This window comes from Puma concolor, chromosome C1 (genome assembly GCF_028749965.1).
Source record: "Puma concolor isolate L17-30 chromosome C1, mPumCon1.1.hap2, whole genome shotgun sequence".
Lineage (NCBI taxonomy): Eukaryota > Metazoa > Chordata > Mammalia > Carnivora > Felidae > Puma > Puma concolor.
In genome coordinates, this window is record NC_141674.1 from 150,808,274 (window position 1) to 150,824,263 (window position 15,990).

General features: G+C 42.6%; 1 protein-coding gene across 11 annotated transcripts in view; it reads right to left on the reverse strand.

Annotated features, from left to right (window-relative positions):
- Positions 1 to 6,421, reverse strand: part of ITGB6 (integrin subunit beta 6) — a 133,002-nt gene extending 126,581 nt beyond the window's left edge. For 6 of the 11 annotated variants that reach the window (XM_086718739.1, XM_086718738.1, XM_086718736.1 and 3 more), the window contains exon 1: positions 6,140 to 6,417. The gene's annotated coding sequence lies outside the window, so the exon portion shown is untranslated. Of the gene's footprint in view, positions 1 to 6,139 lie in introns of all 11 variants that reach the window. The other 5 variants (XM_025929084.2, XM_086718743.1, XM_086718741.1 and 2 more) reach the window with 1 other exon arrangement.
- Positions 6,422 to 15,990: the final 9,569 nt, after the last annotated feature.

The window sequence follows — 15,990 nt, forward strand, 5'->3', positions numbered from 1 at the left end:
GTCATGTGAGTGAGGCTCATCCTAGACCAACCATCTGGCCCAGATGAGACTTGAAGAAGAACCAAACAGCTGAGCCCAGCCCAGCCCAAATTTCCAATATCCAGAAATGTGAACTAACAAATGATCCTTATTTGAAAAAAGAAAATGTGCCTTGCTTTCTAATCCAACTGAAGAACAGATTCTGCCCACTGCCATCAATTTACTCCACGCTGAGGTAATGATAACTACACAGCTACATGAGGAAAGCATTTGTGAGATCACAGAGTCTCCATGCAACAATACCATACCAGTTCCCTCCTCCTACATGCCAAGTCAGCCCTCTGACTATTCCAATGCCTCTGATAACAAGAGTGACCCTTGAAGGCAGCCGCTTTCATTTTAAGTCCGTTTTGACTCTTAGAAATGTCTTCTTTACATTGATCCCAAGTGTCTCTCCTGGGACTTCAACCCATTGGTTCTGGCTGCAGCACGAGGCAAGCAGCACAAGTCTATCTCTATATATGAAAGTTCTTCACATTCTTGAAGATAATGACTGCAGCATACCTAAGACCACATGACCTAAACTTCTCTTGTTCCCTCGACAACCTTTTATAGGACATGATTCCAAGTTTCTTGACCACCCTATTTGCTGTGCTCCACATGGGCCCCAGTGTGTGTTCCCCATGTGGTGCCCCAAACCAAACATGGCTCTCTGCTGTGGTCTGACCCCAACACAGTAAAACAGATGTGACTCACTTCCTCACCACAGATGGCACCTGGATTTTCAGGTGGCCTAAGATCATGTTGATTGAAGCAGGCCCATAATGAACTCTGTTGACTAAAATTCCTAAGAATTTTTGGGGCGCCTGGGTGGCGCAGTCGGTTAAGCGTCCGGCTTCAGCCAGGTCATGATCTCACGGTCCGTGAGTTCGAGCCCCGCGTCAGGCTCTGGGCTGATGGCTCGGAGCCTGGAGCCTATTTCCGATTCTGTGTCTCCCTCTCTCTGTCCCTCCCCCGTTCATGCTCTGTCTCTCTCTGTCCCAAAAAAAATAAATAAAAAAAACGTTGAAAAAAAAAATTAAAAAAAAAAAATAAAAAAAATAAAAATCCTAAGAATTTTCATTCAGACTGCTGCAAAATTATGTCTTTCACATCCTAGAATTAGATTTAGGCCACAGCCCCAATATTCAATATTTAACAGCTTCTGTGGTTTTAAAATATATTCACAAAGTTTGTGAATACTCCTCCCTTCAAGGTGTGAAGCCTAATTCCCCTCCTTGTGTACAGGTGGACCCAATGACTTGTTTCTAATAAATAGAATAAAGTGGAAGTGATGGTGTGTGAGTTTAAAAACTAGGCATTGTGACTTTCTTCTTCTCTCAGCTTGTTCTTTCTGGAGGAAGTTTGCACCATGTCCTGAGGATGTGCATGCAGCCTATAGACAGGTTTTACTTGGTGAGGAACTGAAGTCCCCTGCCCACAGCCATGCAAGTGAGCCAGATTCAAAGAAGATCCTCCACCCCAGTCAAGCCTTCAGATCACTGCAGCTCTGACCACATTCTGACTGAAATTATAGGAGAAACCCTGAGTCAGAAACACCCAGCTAAGACACATCTGGATTTGTGAACTAAAGAAACTATAAGATGATAAATACTTGTTGTTTTAAGCCACTTAATTTTGGTGTGATTTGCTATGTAGCAAGAGATAATGAATATATCTTGATTCTGTGGTTGGATAGCTTTCTTACCCATCCATGCTGTTCACACAAGGAGTAAGCATGCCTTTTCTATGTGTATCAAAACCTCCAACTGATACAAGTTATAGGTATGACAGAGCCCTTGGAGATACCACTAGAAGCCTCTTTAAGATCAGCACTCTACACAACATCCTTAGATATGGTACTTTAGCCAGTTCTTAATACACCCTGATGTAAGACAGAGACAACACCAGGCTTTGGTGGGAAGACTTGAATAGAACCTTGATGAATTATAAGAATTCAGACCGGTCAGAGGGACGGCAGGTGTGAACTTACTCAGTGCACACGGACAGATTTCCTATATATAAGTCATATTCAAGGGTCAATAGAGAAATAGCTAGATTGCAAGCTCTTGAGGAGAAGGACAGTGTTTGTCTTGTTTACTGACCGTATCTCAGGTCTGGGACATGAAGAAAGGCTCAGTAACTTTTTAAAAAATGAGATAATAATAAAACAGAGAGCTTTATAGATGAAGAGTAAAAGAAGGTTAGATATGGAGACTCGTCTGATATGAGAAGAACTTCATGGTCAAAACACTTTTCTAGGAGTCAACTTTTCAGCAGTGAGGATCGACGTCTGCTTGAGCTTTGAGCACAACTTAAGCAGTATTGACACTTGGTGTGACAAGGAGGTACAGAAAAGATTGTGGGTCATGAACTGTGACTCCCAAACGTGACCCTGGGTAGGTAGAGATTAGTTCAACCTTGGCAGTCTCTTGAAGAAATATTTGTCTTGGAGAAAACTTCATGAGGGGAAATGATTCACCTAGAAAGGCAAAGGTAAGAACCATGCTGGTAATTGACCTTGAAGTGAAGGTTACCAAGTTAAGCCTAGATGTAAGCTGGGAATTTGAATGGATGAGCAGAGCATATAGGGATGTAAGTAAGAGAAGAGACAGCCTCGAGGCATACAATATGTATGAACCATCCATGGTGTCTGTCTCAATTTTATTTTATTTTTAATTTTTTTTGTTTATTTATTTTTGAGAGTGAGAGAGACAGAGTGTGAGCAGGCAAGAGACAGAGAGAGAGGGAGATACAGAATCCAAAGCAGGCTCCAGGTTCTGAGCTGTCAGCACAGAACTCGACACGAGGCTTGAACCCACGGACCACAAAATCATGACCTGAGCTGAAGTTGGACGCTTAACCAACTGAGCCATCCAGATACCCCCATTTCAATTTTAACAGCTCCTTTGGTTCCAAAGTCTTCCAGAATTGGACTGCGCTTATTGGGTGGCATGCCCCTGCCCCAGAACATCCTTGTTCCTGACTCTTTTCCTTTGACCTAATTCTCTGGTCCCCAGTATTTTTCTAGTTCATCTCTTGGCAAAAGCATGAGCTTTCCTGAAGTTCAGATATGGGTCCTTAGAGTACAACCCAGCATAAGACCTGGTAAATCGAGTTCTGTTTAGCAAAGGGCATAGGTTAAAAAAAAAAAAGAAAAAAAAAAAGGACTTGAATTAAAATACACTTTCTTGGATGTGACTGGCTGATTTCTTTGTGAGATTTATTAATACAACAAAATTTATTTATTGCTTTAAGTATCGCTATAGATATTGAGAACACAAAAATCAATAATATAAGATTCTTACATTAAGAACCTCACAGCCTAGTGGGAGAGTCTAAAATCTGTGTGTGCGTGCGCATGCGCACTTCCTAGTGATACAAGAACTAACAGTCAACAATCGCCTATGGAGCATGATAGATGGAAGGACTAACTACACCTGTGTATGTATTTGAGCCATGGGGCAAGTTTTGGAAGAGTGTCAGGGAAATCCCCATCAAAAGGATGATGCTCAAACTGAATCTTGATGGAAGAAATATAGATCACTAGGTAGATAAGATTGCTAGACAGATCTGGAGACATGGGCGAGCATGGAGGGTTTGAGGGAGCGGGTATATTGATATGATGAAGGGAGAGATAGAAAGATGGCCTGAAGGGAATGATAAGAGATGAGCCTGGAAAAGTAGTCTGGAAAATGTCAGTCTAGAGAGTTTGGGATTTATCTTGTAGCCGATGAGGAACCAAGGAAGGGTTTTAAACAGAAGAGTTATGCATTCAGATGTAATTTTGAAATATAACTGATGGTGGAATGTTGGTGAATTGGAGGCAGGAGATTGGCTGGGAGGTTATTACTTCAATCTAGGCAAAAGTGGATGAAATGTAATGGCAGTGGACATGGAAGAGGAGAGATCTATAGGGATCTGAATGGACAAGGCCTGGCAGAGATTAGAGGTTGGTAGATGACGGTAGAGAAGAAGGAAGCTAAATAAGCCTGAGGGTTTCCCGTTCAGGCACTTGGTTGAAGTAATTTGATGTAGCCCTGGTGAGCTTTGTGTTGTTAAACAAAGATCAGTAAAGGTCAGTTTTAATATTATACTTTGACATACCTGTGAACCCCCCGTGGGGGTCTGAAAACAGGTAGGATATTGTAAAGGTGCAAAGAGGCCAGTGTGTAAAGCAGATTATGGTTCAGAACGGTTAAGTATGAAAGTAACTGTCAGCAGCATGAAGGGCAATCAAGGGCCTTCTTGTGGAAATTCCGACTCAGAATAGCTCTCTGGGCTAGACTGGCTGGACTGGCAAAGCCCATGCACTCCAGCAACGTATGGGTGCCATCGCTGTAGCAGGCTTGGGAGATCCCCAGATGACCTTGGCCTATAGTTAGCTCTCACAGTCAGCTGTGGCTGGTTTCCAAAGTAGCAGCAACGGCAGCTGACAGCTTTGGAAGTGTATTTTCTTCTCTGTTAAAGAAAAAGTGCCCATTAGCAATACATTTCCCAAGAAGCTACTCTTCCTGGTTTGACTGAGGGCTTCTGTGGTAGAAAATATGCCAGTGTTTCCAGAAGGCTATTTAAAAAAAAAATTAATCACTTTTCTCTTGAGACAAAATACCTTGAACCTCTTGGATAACTTAGAAGAATCAAAACGTAAGTTCTATCCTTGGAAAACATGTCAAACGCCTTCTTGAATGCCTTAGTTCATTAGAGAATCTTTTCCCCTTTTGCCTATCACAGTAAAACTGAATTAGAATGTAAGGTTTCAAAGGCAGAGAAGGAATCTAAAGCCTAACAGATTAAAGTCAATGCTTACTTTGGGGAGCTGAAGTTGGAATACAAGAATCTAAGTTTGAGACTCTTCGATAAAAAATTCTTGCAATCACTTAGTGTTCATGTCGAAACATCTGGTGGCAACTTTGCTTTAGTGTATGGTAACTGGGGAAAATATTGAGAGATTGCAGTAACGTTTTTTGTTTGTGTGTGAATTGAGCCTTAATTCATGTACTTCATCCAGAAAACACTAGAGGGAGTAAGTCAGATAGAGGAAAAAGGCTACCTCGGAAGGAACAGCAGTGTAGAGGAGGCTGAGGAGGAAAGCATTTCTGCATTTCCCTAAGGCGCAGAATTTTACTTAGGTAGACACTAATCTTTACATTGTGACCAAGTGACTTTATATTTGAAACCTGGTGCTAAAAAACTTTAATTATGATCTGCTGAGCCTGTTCAGAATCCAAAACAGTCAAGGAAAACCATTACTCTCTGACTAGAATCTGTATCCTGTCCATTTTAGGCATTTTGAGAGTGAATATGATAGAACTCTGTGAGTCTTTAATTTTAGAGGACACATTCTTTGGATGAATAACCTTTCAGATATTGAATTTTTTTTTTATAGCACTGGTAGTAATACTTCCAGTGCTCGAAGTGAATAGTAATGATACCAGGCATTTTCAGACACTTGTAGGAATAAAATGAGCTCTTTGTAAATATCCTCGATGGGAAGCCTTCCCCTCTTCATTTTTTCCATAGTTTTCATGAATTAGGTCTACCTTAAAACATCATTTTACAATCTAGTAACACTGAGGTTAACTGGCCCAATGTCATGCACGTGTCAATGAGAACTGATAATGATTCTTCTTGTTTAAATTCCCAGTTCCTCAGTTCCTTTGTGACGCTTTGAAAATGCCAAAAGACCTAGTGAAGGCTAGAGTCAAATCGCCTACTTAAAAAAAAAAAACAACTGACAATCACTATAATCAGAAACAATATCTTAAAAAGCTGTTTAAGAGACTATTCAACTGAATTTTAAATATTTTCCTGAATGATGAACTAATAATTCCATGAAATACTGTCCTTACAACCATAGCAGATTTTTGAAGAAGAGTTGTTAAAAGCATGTGTGAATTCAGATGTAAGAAAAATCACAATAAAGCATGCTAAATTAATGAGGATCTTCCCTCCTACAAACCATGGGGGTCAGCCTCACCTGGATGTTAATATCCAAAGAGAAGTAACATTATGAACTTCCTAAGGCAGAGGCTGTCGGAAAGGATCAATTACACTGACAAGGAAAACTCAGCTCCCAAGTTTGGGTTTGCATTTGTTAGTCATGCATTATACTACTTACCTCTCAGGGCAGACCTTTAATTTCAGAAAGTGCTGAGATGCATTACTGCACCCGTTATCAAGTCTTTGGCAGAAATACCATTTATCCTTGTTGTGGTAATGAACAGATTTGTAACATTCTGGTGTCACCATTCCTGAAAAAGCACGTTCATTTGAATATTTCTTCCACAAACATAGTGAAATATTTCATGAAGGCACATTGGTGTAGACTACTATGGAGAGATATTGCTGGTGAATGACAGAATGTCTGGTTGATTTACATGAAACCCCAAGTGCTCGTATGAGAAGAGGTTAGGTTTAGATTGACGAGCAAATGTGTAACCAGACTTCTGGCTGACAAATGGCAGAACTATGCCAGCGCATTAGCTGCTCTGGAGAGAGACCAAAAGTAAGGCAGGGGGATCAAGTTCGTTCCATAAAGGACATTCAAACCTAATGGATGGCAGGAGGGCTGGGGCAGGAAGCGCTTGCAGATTTTAATGCCCCAAAATAGTAGTGGGCAAGTTGAGAGTTGAACTGGCATCCAAGCCAATGATCAAACTCTTATCAAACTTTTCTGTATCATGTGTGTTGTTTATATTTACATTTCTTCAGAAGGATCCTGGTGTTTTCAAGTTAAGTCTATTTTATTGGCAGCTCTGGCTTAAAGTCACTAGCCTCTAAAAATGGCTTGTTTGGATAAACTAGAAAAAGAAAATAAAAACTGATGAGATTAGTATTAAAAATGGTGCCAAACAGTAAATGATCCAGATTGGATTGGATTTGTTCCAGTCGTGCACAGCGGAGACGAGACATCCATACAGCTTTTGAGAAGAAGGGTGAAGTGTTTGGACCACACTCTTCTTCTGAGGCTGAGGCCAACAGTGTAGGGCTTTGGGTCTGCCTTCAAGGAAGTCCTGTGATAGTAACGAGAGATGCTGTCCATTGAGCTGCCGTGGTGTGCAGCTCAAGCACTTGAGATGCATTACCTCACTTAATTCTTACCAGCACACTGTGGAGTGGGTGTATGGTCCTGCTTTAGAGATTTGTTGACTTGTCCGAGGTCACACACGAGTGACAGGATTGAAACTCCAGTCTGACTCCAAAGCAATTTCCATTGGGCAATTTCCAAAGCATTGCCTCTTGAGCATCTGACCAACAGTCCTGGAGGAGGTCTGGCGGCTTTCAAGCCATGTGGTATTTGAGTACGATGGAAGCAAAAGCTGCAGAGAGCCAGAAGACCCGGGTCTGAATCCTGACTCTACCACTTACTTGGTGTTTGAGCTCAGAAAAATTCCCTACGTCTCTGAACTGTCTTCTTGTCTATAAAGAATGTGTGTCTTGCGTGTGCTGGATTATTAGAAGACTTTTAAGCCGCTTTTCGTTTCTAACCTTCTATGATACCATGGAGCATTCAAGGGGCTTTTAATTCCCCATATTTGAGGTGCACATTCAGTCTTTTGCTCACTTAGTAAACTCATATGTGAGGAAACACTTCGATTTGGAATTCAAGAACTGACTTAATTTCTGCCATAGAGATATTACTCTTTCCCTGCAAAATTCATTTCCTCTGTGGGTAGTCCCAGTGCTGACTATCTTCTATTTCCTGGGTGGACCTACTCCATTGTGTGCAAAGCGTAGTGCTCTGCTCACAGTAAACCATAGACAGAAAGGCCTCTAGAAATACAAAATGGTATTTCGTAATATTATCGCAAAGAATACCACTAAAGTTGGCATTCATCTGAAGGCAATAAATGTGCTTCAAGTAGGTTAGAGAACCAAATGTCCAAGTATTCCCCTCCTTATGTGTAATTCACTGTAATACTCTGACAAGTTTTCTCTGAAAACTGCTGTCTGCCATTAAACTGTGCCCTCTATTGCTTGTTTGGCTTGTACCCATTCTGTTGGTGAAAATGTATACTTTGGCTTTCCTGCCATGGGCATTCATCTCCTGCTACTCCCCCGCTCTGCTCAGCATTCTTGAGGATCAAGTGACATGGGCTGGGCTGTGTGTGGGGAGCAACATTGGAAAATTCCTTTGATGTTGTGCCTTGTGATACTCAATGGCTAAATCCAAGCTTTTGCTATTTGACCAAATGCCAACTGGACTAGTTCCTGAATGAATATCTATGATCTTACAGATAGCTGGATGGAAAAATAAGAAGAAACCACTGGAAAAAAATATTTCAAGACTATTTTACAGGGCTAATTAAGGCAAAGCTTTGATTAATTGGAAAGTGAGTTGAGCAGAGCGTTAATTAATGAAGAGCTAAGGTGTAACATTAAAAAAATTCATTTAATATATCCTGAGTGTCATCTATGTATAAGGAATGCAAAGAGGGTCAAAAGGTCATATAATCCCTCTGTCTAAAGCACCTTCTGGCTTTCTTCTAGCCATTACTGTTGAAAATTTTGTTCTTTTTCCTTCTGGTCCTTTTTAATGCTTATGTTTTTTGTTACAATGATGTGATCATACAGAATATATACTTTGAATCCATTTTTATTCACTTAACATTGTAAGAATTTAATCTAAGCATCATCTAAACTGTAATGGTGTGCTTAAACATTCCTTTATTTGGTTAAAATTTAAGTTGTTTCCACTTGTTTTCCATGATAGGAAATGCTATAAAAAAATCTTTACACAAAGAGAATGCCCCTCATTATTATTGTTAATTTTGTGTTTCTTATGACAAACTCTCATGTGGAATTATTGGATCAAAGAAGACAGTTTTAAGTACTCATTTAAATATTTCATTTAAATACTGAATGCAGGGGCGCCTGGGTGGCGCAGTCGGTTGAGCGTCCGACTTCAGCCAGGTCACGATCTCGCGGTCCGTGAGTTCGAGCCCCACGTCAGGCTCTGGGCTGATGGCTCAGAGCCTGGAGCCTGTTTCCGATTCTGTGTCTCCCTCTCTCTCTGCCCCTCCCCCATTCATGCTCTGTCTCTCTCTGTCCCAAAAATAAATAAATGTTGAAAAAAAAAATTTTTTTTTAAATACTCAATGCAGAGGCACCTGGGTAGCTCAGTTGGCTAAGCCTTGGACGCTTGATTTCAGCTCAGGTCATGATCTCGCAGTTTGTGGGTTTGAGCCCTGCATCGGGCTCTGCACCGATGGTGTGGAGCTTGGTTGGGATTTTCTCTCTCTCCCTCTCTCTCTGCCGCCCGGCCCCCCACATTCTCTCTCACTCTCTCCTTTTCTCCCTTCCACTCAAAATAAATGAATAAACTTTAAAAATAAATAAATACTCGATGCAATATGCATTGCAGTTGCTTCCAACATATACTTGCACAACCATTGTTTGACTATAAATTTCTCCCTACTATCTCTATCATTATTGGGCTCTTGATTGTTTACGTTTGCCTAAAACAGGCAAAATACTTTTGAATCAAAAAAACAAATTTAATGCTCATTATCTATGCAATTCACACAATAACCTTGCAAAGGTTTACAGATGAATAGCTACGGGGAAAGATTAAGTGACTCTCTCAAGACCGTACAACTATTATCTGAGCTGGGACTTGATCTTGTTCCTTGAGCCCAGGCCCGCGTGCTGCCCTCTTCCACAGCTGCCCCTAAAACCAGGAAGCTTTAGGCAAATGAGCCTCCAAGATAAGCCTGGAGAGGCTCCATGATTGGTATGTATCAAGATGGAAATGAGCAGGACTGTCCAAATGGCTTTGTTCCGTTAAAAACCAAACACTTCCTCAAACTGAGTGAATTTTTGGTTAATTTACACATGCTGTTTCACCTTCCCACATGCACATTAAAAAGTTTTTTTTTTTTTTAAAGGAATGTTATTTAATAGTGCCTGAGTGTTGGAGTGTTTTAACTAAACTCAGATATACATGAGTAACTTCAGTGGAAGTTGTTCATGCATATCTGAAGCAGAATGTGGACTTTTGACTTTAGCCTATTAAACACAAGGAAATGCATCGTTAAAATTCCACTCTTGGCTCTCCAGCCAAGATGAGAATTGCCCCGGCCACAAAACATGACAGACAGGTCTGCCACGAGGCCCAAAAATTTGTTGGCATTACAGAATAGGGTAGGCAAACCCCAGTAAATCAAGGCCTCACCTTCATTTCTCAAAAAGCCAAATGAATGAAAGTGTGTGCTTCATTCCTTACAGTGATAAGTTGGGTTTTGCTGGCATGTAAATGTGGAGTAAAGGGGCAGAGTGCAAGTGTGGAGGAAATGACAGATGCCCCCCAGTCAGAAGGTGTTTGGATGCCTCAGGTACCCATTTGGAAGGTCATAATGGAGAAATGATTTGGAACCATGTGGCCTTCCTGTTCTTTGCAGGGGTGAAGAGAAGGCAAACCCAGTTTGCAGGTCACAGTCCTGTACGATAGCAATGTCTGTCAGTCCTGGCTCCGCTGAGTGTGGCTTGGGCAGAGCAGTTTGTGCGTCTTTCCAGCTGGAGGTTCTTAAGATTTAGAAGGTCCCCTGTAAGCTGAGCAGGAGGTTAAATAACGGGGTTTAACAAAACTCAGAGACAGGCTCATCTTACCTAGATTACAAATCCTGTTCATCTCTAATCGGACTACTATTTAATGGACATTAAGAACAAAACAACAAATCACCAATATTTATTTCACAAAGATATGACCCTGACCGTGGATAGCAGAAAGGATGCCTTGTTAACATCACCCACCAACTCCGTTTAGATAATTGCAAAGAGGTCTGGATTTTCCAAGCGTTCCGACAATTTCCTCTAGAAGCTTCTATAGGGAGCTGAAAGTGCTTTGGTGCATCCTTCTGTCTGAGAAGGTGATTTGGATTCACTGTGCTTTAAGGGGAGAAGCGGGAAGCAGCAGGATGGATTTTTAGAGATGTGGACAAGTGAACGTCTCTCCAGGTCACTCGTTTTGTAACCAGATTATAGTTTTAACCAGTGAGGAATCCTGAAAAACAATAACAGAAAACAGCTTGGAAGCAGCTTTGCTTTCAAAATTTCTCAGTGATGTCTCCACTCCACCAACGTATTTTCATAGCCTTTTGCCTGAAAGGCCAGGCAATAAATATGCATAACATTCAGAGCTCTGCCTGGAGCTGGGTTCTTGTTTTGCTGGAAGGCATAGAGAGAAGACTCGCTGAGCAGATTACCAGGGGCATTTTCCCCTTTCTAGTGAAATGGCTATTCTCTCTGATGCTACTAGAGTGTTTTCTGTCACCTCCAAACACTACACACTGTGACAACACTGATCTCCAAGGCCCGTACCGTCTGTGACACTCTGTGTAAGATGCAGGCAGAGTTGGACAAGACGCTGAACCCCTCCCACCCAGCCCTGGCCAGGAGGTGGAGCTGGGGAGGGGCTGGCCCTCAGTTTGCCTGTTGTTTTTGGAAGCTTTCATTTAGGTTTTTACTACTGGGTGGTCCCCTGGGCCTCCCACTACATTCCGACTATTTCCAAAACTTTCTGAGAGGTGGTGGTTCAACCGAATGAGCATACTGTCCTCACTCACGTGGAAAGCTGTAGGCACAGGCTTCCTTCTGTCACACATTCTTTCACGTTTTCCCTCTTTATTTTCTTTAAAGTCAGTTTGAACAAAATAGAATTGTGACTCTGAAGTTCTAAGATTCTGGGTACAGTGGTATATATGCTGTTGTTGTTGCTGTTGTTGTGTTGTTGCTTTTCCAGCCCCTTATGTTTCGATGCTCAGTGATCACACTTTTTGGATGGCTGGCCAGAATGAGTAAAAGATTTTAGAGATACTCCCAATACTTGTTATTTGTTCATATATACCTGTACTATTGAACTAATATATTCTGTTCATTAAAATCATACAAAGACAAACATTAAAAAAAAAAAAAAAAGGCGGCGGGGGCGGCGCCTGGGTGGCTCAGTCGGTTGGGCATCTGGCTTAAGCTCAGGTCATGATCTCACACTTCGGGAGTTTGAGCCCCGCACGGGGCTCTTTGCTGACAGCTGAGAGCCGGGAGCCTGCTTCGGATTCTGTGTCTCCCTTTCTCTCTGCCCCTCCCCTACTCATGCTCTCTCTGTGTCTCAAAAATAAATAAAAACATTTAAAAAAAATAAAAAAAAAATAAAAACACACAAAGACAACATTTTGAAAGGTAAAACAATATTAGGTTCTTTTATTTTCTCCCTGGCACACACGCAAAAAAAACTTTTTACTTTTACTATGCTATTAATGTCATATGCTCATTTTATATTTACATGTGCCTGAACTGAGTATGCCTCGCTTGAAAATCTTGCTTTACCACTTGGTGATAGGATTCAGAAATTTAATTCTGAGGGCAGTTTATGTTAATATTTGGTCTTAGTGATTATTGTGGCTAAAAACAATTCTACAAAGACAATGGGAGAAGTGCACTGTTGTCTGTAATTACTCTATCCTGACTCATGTTTCAGCCACATCTACCAGCTAATGCAAAGGTTCTGTTGAAAGTTCACTAATAAGTTTCCATCTTCCTTGGCATCGGTCATTTGCTCTTGTAATCCAATCAAAAGTGCTTCCCATTGGCCAAACCCAGAGCAAGTCAGAAGGCAAGGGAGACTAGTTAATGTGCATTTTCATAGATGGATACATGATAGATAGATAGATAGACTCAAAGCTCTTTGAAATTATTCATTTGAAAGATTTTTTTTTATTTTAACGTTTATTTATTTTTGAGACAGAGACAGAGCATGAACGGGGGCGGGGCAGAGAGAGAGGGAGACACAGAATGGGAAGCAGGCTCCAGGCTCTGAGCCATCAGCCCAGAGCCTGACGCGGGGCTCGAACTCACGGACCGCGAGATTGTGACCTGAGCTGAAGTTGGACGCTTAACCGACTGAGCCACCCAGGCGCCCCTCATTTGAAAGATTTTTAAATAATTTAGAAAAATCCCACTTCCCAGTTTTAAAAATATGTACATATCAGAATTTTTTTTTTTTAACAGAGAAATCATTGTTTTCAGAAGCAAACATATACAATGATGGAAGCTATTCTAAATGTCCATTTGCAAAGTGTTCTCTCCAAGGCATGAATTTTTCAAGGCAGTCACTTTCTCACTCACCAGTACAATGTCAACATTACCTTGGTTGCACAGATTTGGTGTCTTTATTTTTTGCCAGGCTCACTGCTGGGTTGCAGCTTCTTGTCACCATAGGACATTTCAGAAAATGTTGTTTGTTTTTCTTTTTTTTTTTTTTTAACGTTTATTTATTTTTGAGACAGAGACAGAGCATGAACGGGGGAGTGTCAGAGAGAGAGGGAGACACAGAATCTGAAACAGGCTCCAGGCTCTGAGCTGTCAGCACAGAGCCCAACGCGGGGCTCAAACTCACGGACCGCGAGATTGTGACCTGAGCCGAAGTCGGATGCTTAACCGACTTAGCCACCCAGGCTCCCCTGTTTGTTTTTCTTTAAGAAGTACAGCGGCAGAGGGTTCATCTCACCCAGTGACCCCGTGAACGGTTGTGGTTTGTTTCCGCCAGGTAGGATTAGATTTTAGGAACAATTTGGGCGAATGGTGAGGGCAACAAGTGGATGGGTTGAAGTTCTTGCTAGGAACTCCTAGTGTGCGAATCGGGTATTCGAAGTGAGTTTAGCGAAGGTGGGTAGCAAAGTGAAGCAGCCATGATGCAACAGCAAGACCAAGGAGCCTTTACTTCCTTCCCCGAAGCCTGGGGTCTGGGGACAGAACAATAACCCATGCCCAGGGAGAAAATTGTTTCTAGGAATGGAGCATGGTCTGTATCTGTGATTTTGGTAGAGGGACTGTATGAGTTTGTTCAGAATGCCCTAACAAAGTACTGTGACTAGGTGGCTTAAACCACAGAAATTAATTTTCTTGCAATTCTAGAGGCTAAAAGTCCAAGGTCAAGGGGCTGGTAAGGTTGGTTTCTTCTGAAGCCACTCTTCTTGGCTTGTAAATGACTCTCTTCCCCTGGGGTCTTTGCATAGCCTTCCTTTTATGCATGTGTCCGTGTTCAAATTTCCTCTTCTTATGATGACACCAGTCATGTTGGATTAGGGCCTACCCAATGACCTCATTTTAACTTAATCACCTCTTTAAAAGCCCTGCCTCCAAATACAGTCAGTCACGTGCTGATGTACCGGGGACATATAATTCAACATACAAATTATGGGGTGGGGACACAATTCAATCCATGATAGGGACATGCCGATCCGTGGCCCACAGGGAGGAAGCCTGGGCAATAAGCCTCATTGGATCTTCCCTCCAGCCCACGAGTTCTCTGCATGTACTTTGCACTGGCCAAATTCAGGTGGAAGCCAGAGGACAGGGAACCTGCTTGATGCTATACCCAAAGGTCAGTGTCCTAGGACATGCAGAGTTAAAAAGGGTAAAAAACAGAGAATACCCAGCTCACAAAATCACAGTGCTGAGCTTAGAAAACAGAAATGCCATTGGCCTATAGGGTTATCAATAATTTAACATAGAAGGAAAGAAGTAATGGTCAGAGAAGCCAGGGTACTCAGCTTTGGGGATTGCACTGAGATGCTAGCTTCAGAGAACTGCTGTTACTAGGTAGCTCCTGGTACCAAACACACCCTGCATGACTCTGTGCAGTGACCGTTATCACAGGCTCAGTGTCATGGTCAACATGTCCTCAGTCCCCTTCTTCCAGACCCTTACCACGGACACCTGGAAGGATGCCTGTTGATTTGTGGCTGCTTCAAACTGGCAGCCGCTCTAGTTCCACGTGGAAAAAAAATCATTAAACTATGGCAAAATTCACATCGATCACTGGCTGTTTTATGAAATCCATCAAGCCCTTTTTGCTGGCAGTTTCTGGCTGATCTGAACTGATCTTTTGGTGGTTCTCCCACCTAAAGGGAGTAATTAGTGTTCTTTTAGACAATTGTTCCTTGTGAGCACCTCTTGGTAACCCCATTTTAAGAGTTTGGGATGACTGACAAACATGAGGTCTGAGTATAAGCACTGGAGTTTAATCTATCCATCAGACAGGCTGCAGCTCACGGTAAGAACAACTCTTGGGGGGGAGCACATTCACATAGTCACTGCAGATTTGTATGGTCGTTCTGACAATTTTCTGGCAGGTGGCAGCATAGAGTTCTAAAAATGGTACACACGGAGTTCTAAGAGAGGGTACTTCCTCTGTCCCCAGTTGCTATAAACTTGCTGTCTGGGTAAGTGACTGGTTGGTGCCCTGTGTGTGAGGGACTCTGTTAGGCATGGGAGTGGGCCTGGGGAAAGGGAAGGACCCAAGGAAGACTAAGACATGGTCCCAACTTCTCCATAGAGTGAAGAGGAGGACAGAAGGGTATCCTCTCAAGAGCTTCAGCTTCAGAATAATGTCCAGATGTACCGCCTTCTCTGTCCCACCCTCTCAAGTTCTGACAGTAAATGAGGAGTGGAAGGTCCAGAGGGAGAACTTCCGCATCCCTCCCAGGTGGTGGCGACATTAGGCTATTGCCTGGGTTCTTTGGGCTCAAAGGGTTGAGCCTGTGAGAGACCCCTGACAGCCATGGCCAGGCTGGGAGTGGAGAACTACTGGAGCTGAAGGGTGAGAGCTGGTAGGACTGGGTGGATGTTGGTTGCGGGAGGGGGAGGGGGGCGTGCGGGGCAGGCCAGGAGCAGCCTGGTTGGTCCCGCAGCAGCTGTGGGCATCTGTGGAAACCACCAGAACAAAACCCAGGCACCAGAGCACCCTAACAATAAACTGCAGCTTGCTTGGCAAAGCCCAAGGAAAGCCCTTCTTTTTAGGAGAAAGGAGGGGAACTCTTTTTCAGTGTTCTCAGTGGGAAGCCATTTATACTAGTTATGCACTTGCCCCAGCACTACCCCCTTCCCATGGAGACTGGGCCCCCTTGGCTGTGGTTACTCACCCCGACTGCTGATCTTTGCCAACACTCACCCTCTTACCTCTGGGCTCTT